This window comes from Mytilus edulis, chromosome 1, assembly GCF_963676685.1.
Source record: "Mytilus edulis chromosome 1, xbMytEdul2.2, whole genome shotgun sequence".
Taxonomy (NCBI): domain Eukaryota; kingdom Metazoa; phylum Mollusca; class Bivalvia; order Mytilida; family Mytilidae; genus Mytilus; species Mytilus edulis.
The window spans coordinates 85,949,122-85,957,391 of NC_092344.1; the positions used below are offsets into that span (position 1 = coordinate 85,949,122).

Below are 8,270 nucleotides of genomic sequence, written 5' to 3' on the forward strand. Positions count from 1 at the left end.
CCTTCTCGTAATATATAGGGATAGTACATCTTCCCATGGATAGAAAACAAGTGCCTGTGGTCCCATCTATTGCACCAACAACATTTGGCACAATGCCATAGAAATCCCTTTACTTTTAATCTTCTCAGTTTACTGGTAAAGTTATTGTGACCCATCCTCAGTCCTACGGAGGTAATGCATCGGCTAGCACTTGCCCTGCAAACACCATGTAAATCTGCAAGTTCTGATTAAGAAACCCCTTTTGAGTAGTAACGAACGGCTAATAGAACCTGCGTTTTAGTACCAGAGTATTTGACAAACGATACGATTTTGGTTTTTGCATATGGGATATGTATTTCCCAAATCATTCGGTATTCAAGACCTTGCAGCTGCTACTCAGATTTAAAAAAAAAACCGCGTCTCGTTCTTTTACTCAAAAAAAGTTCATCGGAGTGTACCAAGACCTTCATGATAAATGTTCCGTATCTACTTCACGAACAATACACGATGGTTTTAAATAATAGATTATGGGTACTGACCTTGTTGTGTATGTAGTATTAATTTATTTAACTTTACGAACAATACTTTTAATGTTTATGGCCTGTTTTGGGTAATATTCATTTGACGTGGCTCCGTACTTATACATCCCGTCATTGTGTAATTATGCGATGGAAATTTTTGTATACTTTACCTTGATTTTTGCTAATGTGCTTTGTCTATATGCCGTTTTGTTACACATGCCGTGGCTTTGTACAATTCAACAGCTTCCATCTTAAATGTAGTCATAACTATAGCGTGTATTCTCCTAACCGACAACGCTACGGCTATAAATGAAAAAGACAAACAATAGTACACATGACACAACATAGAAAACTAAAGAATAAGCAACACGAACCCCACAAAAGCTAGGGGTAATCTCAGGTTCACCGGGAGGGTAAGCATATCCTGCTCCACATGTGGCATCCGTCGTGTTGCTTATGTGCTAACAAATCCGGTAAATAGTCTAATTCGGTTGGTCACATTCATAAAAGGAAAGGGGATTGTAGTTTAATACGACGTAAGGAACATTTGTGAAACGCTTATTCCATAACGGTTATTGAAAATGTTGGATGATGATCGCCGAATATGTTCGAGGTGGCAGACCATATATGAAAAGGGAAAGTTCAAGATAAGCTATTAACCCTGGAAACCAGAGGTTAATGCTATCATACGATTTAAATAAGTCTGTAAACTGCAAATATGTTCTTTGAGCGCAGCGAAATCTGCCATAAATCAAACGACTAATACTTATCAAAGGTACCAGATTATCCACTTCCAAGTTAGCCTTAAAATTTCTGTATATGTCCACTCCTTGGTCAGGATTCATCTATTGTTCGTGGAGTGACAGTCTCGATTTTAGAACTTTTGAACAGCTTTCAACATGGTGTGATGATTTAATATATGTGCACAATATAAACAAACAAAACCACACAGCAGTATCTTTCGCACGAATTGCATTCTAACAAAGAAGGGGGTGGGTGGGCGGGTTTGCTGCAGATATTTTCTGTGTCTAAAAAGAGCGTCTGCTATAGCCAAATGTCGACGTCTAATGGAGGATTATGAGTAAATAAATCACTTGTGAAGATCGATAATCAAACTAAAAACCAAATATTATTAATAACTGACGAAGTAGTATAACGGACGTGGTGTCATGAGCACAACCGATAACTGATTTAAAATTTAGATTTTAAATCTTATTACTTTAACAATTTAATTTCAGAGACAAGCCAAATCCATGTTTTCCCCTTTCAATATTTTTTCTTTGATTGTGTCACATTTTAATTATGTCTATATTCTCGTGAACACTTGCAGTTCTATAAGGAACTGGTAAATAATCAATATTGGTGACACAAACTCTTATGTTATCACAAGTTGGATTGGATTCTATCGCCAGTCTTGGTTGTCATGGGAATGGTACAGGTGACATATCCGCAATGTGGACTGTGTTGGCATCAACCTGTCGATATTATTAGTATGGTCCAGACATTGTGTGTATCGACTCCGAACATTTACCAGGTCTTGCATCCCTCAGGTTTGATTGCACAGACGATAATCCCTGTGAGGTCACCGGTGTCCTTCTAACACCTGATCTGGCTGAAGATGTCCGCTTTCTGTTACCTCGTCTCAGCATACTGAAACTCATTTTCCAAATAGATATTATTTTAAATTTTTTTAAATTATTTTTAAATTTATTCGTTTTGTTTTTTTGTGCAACCAAAATCAAAGGTCTTTGTTTGTGTGCAGTGTTTATCAATCAAATGTATCGTTTTTGTTGAATTTAGTGAGTTTCTCGTGTTCATCAAATTTTTTTTTTACGCAGCAGAATCAATGGATGAATTATCCACCAAATATATAATCACAACAGAAATATTATGTATCACGTATATTGCTTTTAACTTAAGTCGTATTTTTATTTAATACTTTTTTCCTTTATATCATAATGGAAATCACGATACACACGACTATGTCGTTTTGAAAATAAAATGTGTCGCACTAGTACTTATTTTATGTAATTGATTGATTGATTTAAACATTTAATGCATTATCTATATATCTCTTTGTTTACGTCTATAAAATACCAACATCAAATATCCACTTATCCACGTGATCCACATGTAGCGTAAAAATCCCGTTTTATAAAACAATCGTACATTGCGTGCAAATCGCGAACGTTTTTAGTGTGTAGGTAAATCTATCGCAGATTGATCGCAGAGTTAAAGATGGCCATCGCCTTACTCATTTTGAGACACATGGCACTGTGGAGGGAAAGAGTGTTTAGAGATAGAACTAACATTATGGACAATCTGAATGACAGAACTAATTTCAGGGTGTCGTTTAGACAGACAAAGTATTTTTGAATTGGTAGATGTTCTTGTCCCTCACTGAGAAAGGCAAATACACTGAGAAACTTTGCAATCCCCCCTTTGCATCAAGTTTTGACATCTTTGCGGTACTATGCAAAGGGGGTGGTTCCTGTCTGAGATAGAAGATATCCATGGCGTTAGTCGTTCTTCGGTCAACAGAATTATATCATCTGTTACAATTTCTCAAATATCTCCTTTGTTATATGGAGACATAGATTAATAAAGGCTTGTAAATTAAAGTGTATCTTCCGTCAGATAAACATAAGACGGAAGATTATGTCTTTCAGCAATACAATACTTTCTTTCTTCTAGTAGACGACACTGAGAGTGCTTTGTACTTAAATCCGAAATTTTAGGATAATGAAAAACATTGATATATTATTATTTAGAGGACTTTAGACATATCTGTGGCACAAGCACTTGACTGGTTTTGTTTTACCAATATAGTGTTTGCATTCAGCAGACAAATTATTAAAATATAAATCTTTTTTTATACTCATTTGTTTGAGTTTAATTCAATGTGTGTCTATTTAAAATATCAGTGTGATAACATACTTCTGAACAATACTTGACCAGATTGCCTTCTTTTTATGAAGGTCTAAATTGGGAGAGAGTGCTCCAAAAAGAACAGAATAGTTCTCTTGCACTCCCTCCACAATGATATCCACAACCTCACTCGAAAAGTAATGTTTTCTCGGACTTTATTTTTTTTTGTATTTCCATAGTCAGATAGTGTTGCACGTATTGCTAAATTCTATGTGAAATTCGAACGAAAAATAGTGCTGTTCTCCAGAATTCCCGTGTTGTAAGAATGTCCTTCTATAGTTAAACTACTCTATTTTTGCAGTTTTTAAAAGAAATATATAGCGTTAACTGCACTATGCGAAAATAGTATGTCTTGCTGTTGCAATAGACTATTGATTTTAACGTCAATCATTGTTTGATTTCACGCGAGAAGGTGGAGCTTAGTCGCATTGACAGACAAGTGGGCTGGACTTATTAGCCTCATCATATGTGTGCTTAAAATAACGATGTTATAAACCACTCATTAAAGACGCTTAATGACTATACTGTCGTCTGCAAAAAAACAAAACAAGCAAGATGTCGCGGTTTGGTCAAGACGACCCTACAACATTTAGAAAAGAGAACTTTAAGTCCAAGAAAACTGGTCAACAAACACATTTTGCTGTTAAAGTTTTGTCAGATTTCATTGTTGAAAGAGGTATGGAAATTGACATTTTGGAAGCCACAAAAGATGAAAACGCAAATTTATTGCAAGATTTTTATGCCAACATCCGAAATAAAAGTCAAGAATATTACAAAAAAAATACTCTTCTAGCCATACGACAGAGCATAAATAGATATCTTAAGGAGACGACAGGTTTTTTTTATATCATAACCGACCCCGAATTTACCCGAGCGAACGACAACTGTACTTCCCTACTCAGGAAAACGAGAGAAGAGGGAAAAGGAACTGTCACCCACCATGAGGCTATCTCACTGGGGGATTTGAGAATGCTTTATGAACACCCACTAGTTTTTAACACGTCAACTCCTCAGGGCCTCCTAAATAAAACTATATTCGAGACAATCTTATATTTCTGCAGAAGGGGTCAAAAAAATCTCTCACAATTGAAGGTTGATGAATTTAAAGTTGACTCGGATCAAAAAGGGCAGATGTTGTATGTCCGTAAACTTACAACAGAACTAACAAAAAACCACCAAGGTACTACAAATGAGACAGAGGGTACAGGGGGAATGATGTATGCTACTGGCACAGATAGATATCCTGTTAAGTCTTTTGTTAAATATCTAAAGAAACACAATAATGCAAGTAACAGATTATTCTTGCATCCAAAGAATTAATTCAGTGAACAAGATGATATGTGGTTCAGAAACGAACCCATTGGACAAAACACCATAAAAGTGTTTATGAAGAATTTGTCGAAGTCAGCAAAATTATTTAGAGAATACAAAAACCACTGTATCCGGTCAACATGCATAACCTTGCTGGACTATAGTGGCTTTCAATCCGGTCACATCAAGACTATCAGTGGACACAGAAATGAGGCATCTTTATCAAGCTATTGTTATGATACTGCAGATAAATGCTACACAAATATTTAATATTCATTGTGCAATTGCTAAAATTTTAATACAGTTATATCTATATATCTTATGCAGTACATCATTTGTACATATAATAACAAAAATATACATGGAAATACAACAATATTGTAAGAATATTTCTGCTTTTAATATCATAATTGAGTTTATCCAAAATTTTTATGTAAAATCTCAAAAAGGTATTGGGTTTAATGTGTGAAATGACTGGGTACAATATTTATATATTCTTTATTCTAATGACTATTGTACATTTCTTTATTTTATTGTGCATGTTTATAAATTAATTTTACTGTCTGTCAATCATTTTCTGAACTCATATAAATGCTTTCATTGTTTTTTATAAATACATTTCAGATAAACAGAAAAAGAGTATGTCTGATGCATTAAGTAAATGTACCTATGGAACATTACAACAGACAGAAAGTAGGAGTGTAACTAGTAAGTATAATCATGTAAACTATCAAATTGAACAAAATAATCAAAGAAATGCAAAGAAAAAATAAACTAGGAGAAATGCATGTATTTATTTGTTTTGTTGGTACCATGAAATATAGCACACTACATTGTAGCATTGACTCCCATCAAATATTATAGCACAATAAAATCACATCGATAATTGTATTCTAATATTTGCCACTAAACTTGGGTTGTACTGTTTAAAGATAAGACAACTGTTCATATGGCTCCTTTTGTACATATAGTCTATATAATATATAAATAGTTCTCCTTACATGCAAGATAGTGCAAAAACAAACTGAATTCTTTTTATTACAGTTAGCTTGTCCCAGGAAAAGACTGTTTCTACCTTCACGTCGGATGAGAATGAACAGCCAATACCTCTACCAGTACTAGAGACTGTTTCTGCTGTTAGAAATAGTAAGAGACAAGGTATATTTTTTCTTTTTGTATTCAGGTACTATTGAAATAGTATTAACTATTCAACATATATTTTGGGTCAACAAGATGAAATAAATGTCAAAGGTTTGTCACATAGTCTTCAACAATGAGATCTTCCTTAAAGTCACTCTCCTACATGTCCCGTTACATATAATGGAGTTCATGAACAAAATGGCATTCAGGTGAATTAATTGCACATTTAACACATGTAAATACATTTATGTCTCAACATTATTCAATACATTTTAAAAATGAAAGTACGCTTTTACTTGTTTTTGATAGTACAAATGATGTACCGTTATATGTGTAAATATGGCTATTTGTGCATCTTTTTTTATGTTCAACTAGAATAATTTGTTATCTAATAGTATTGGTACTTTGTTCACACTCAAAAGCTGATTTTATTTAAATTATTTCAGTTGAAACTGCACCATATGATCCAGATATCATTATTACTGTGGAGAAGGTTAATAAATGAAATGGAAGAGGTTTGGAGTACACTTTCTTGAGAAAAATCCAAAATAATACAGAGACAAATCTAGGACATAATGCTTTAATGCTTCTTCATCTTGAAGTGAACATGGAGTTTAAGCTTTCAACAATGAGCAAACCGCTGGAACCTTATAGCAAGTTTAACTCAACTTCTAGCACCAGGCCAACCAGTATTCTATTGTATGTCAATAATGATTTATATTCAGATACAAAGTTAAAATCAATCATTTCACCCCAAAACATACTATTGAATCAATCCCTTTGATAATCTTTCTTTCAGCTATAAAGACAAAGCCAAAGTCTTTTTAAGAGAGCAAATATATGTTGATAAGATTACATAAAAAGCATTTTTTTACATTGAAATACACTATTGTCACTATTCAAAATAGTAAACAGTCAGTATAATAATGATATTAATGTTGTGTTTAACATTGACTATGGAAAATAGAAGCCAGGGTCGTGCACTATTGTCTCTCACCCTGGCTACTATTTTCGCATAGTCAATGTTAAACACAACATTATTATATAAATAGCGATTGTCTAGCGATCAAAAATTATAACGATTCTTCTGCGTATGCCTTATAAAACGCACGTAGATGTCATCGTTATTTAGTCGTTTGTAACACGCTAAAATTAATGTTAGTCGTTATTAGCGATTGTTTTATAAAAAACGGCAGCATGCTGCTCAAAGTTAAAAAGAACGTTGACGTCATAATTACACATCATTAAAGAACTATCATATCAATAAAATGAAAAAGAAAGCACTGCAAGACAAGATTAAAACCTTTCACTTGAATACCTGATATATAAATTCATTTATTGTGCTTTTTTGTCTTTCGTTTTTGTCAGTGTGCTTTGTCTATATGACTTTTTTGTGTATCTTTGTTGACTTTGTTACATATTTGTTTGTTTTATAGTGATTAAGATTATAACAAATTAATGTTGACTGCTGTAACATACTTTTTACAATTTTACCTATTGTGTTTGTTTGTTTTGATCACACATCAATACAATAGAATTTCATGCAACTGTCATACAAGTGAGAGGTTTAGCTAGCTTTAAAATCAGCTTTAATCCGCCATTTTCTACATAAGAAGTCAGGAATATGTCAGTTATTATCCATTCGATGTCTTTGGGCGTTTGATTTTGGCTTTTGTTTACGGACTTCCATTTTGAATTTCCCTCTGAGCTATCTCGATATTTTTGTTTTTATTATTTTTTCAGGTGGTAGGGCATGAGACCAGTTTTGATCATTTTGATGTCTGCCTCTATAGCATCATTCATAGTAGCTCTATCAAAATTAAATCTTAAAATTATGTCCATGTCGTTGGTAGGGTCACAGGAAGAGAGGGTGGTCCTGTTATTAAATAGTCTTGGTATTCTAGATTCATCTTGATCGATGCAGCTATCTTAAATATGGTTTCATTAATATTCGCGCAAAAACTGCTATCAAAATACAATAATCTTACGACGGCACGCATACTTAATGGGGCTTTGTGAAACGCTGGCCTGGAGCCTGTTATCTACGAGTCGTTTAGCTTGCTGACTTGCATAAGTGTTGTTTTTTGTTGTCTGTATCCAATTACAGGTCATTGTATGGCATTCAACAAGAAAAATGCATGCCTTATAGTTTAACTATAAACATTATATAAACGAACCAAGTATAATGAAATATGAAACAATTATAAAGAGAGAAAAAACGGCCTGCAATAAACTTAAACTGATCGGAATATTTATATGACAGACTGCGATAAACAATGAATTACAGGCTTTGGAATGTGGCACGGTCTAACATGTGTGTGATTGTTCAATTCTTTCATACCAGATCAGTGTTGCGAAAGATACCAGATGGACAGTCAAACTCGTATATCG

The 8,270-nt window shown here is 33.8% G+C and overlaps 1 pseudogene; it reads left to right on the top strand.

Annotated features, from left to right (window-relative positions):
• Positions 1 to 3,754: 3,754 nt before the first annotated feature.
• Positions 3,755 to 6,384, top strand: LOC139488757 (uncharacterized protein KIAA1958-like; annotated as a pseudogene).
• Positions 6,385 to 8,270: the final 1,886 nt, after the last annotated feature.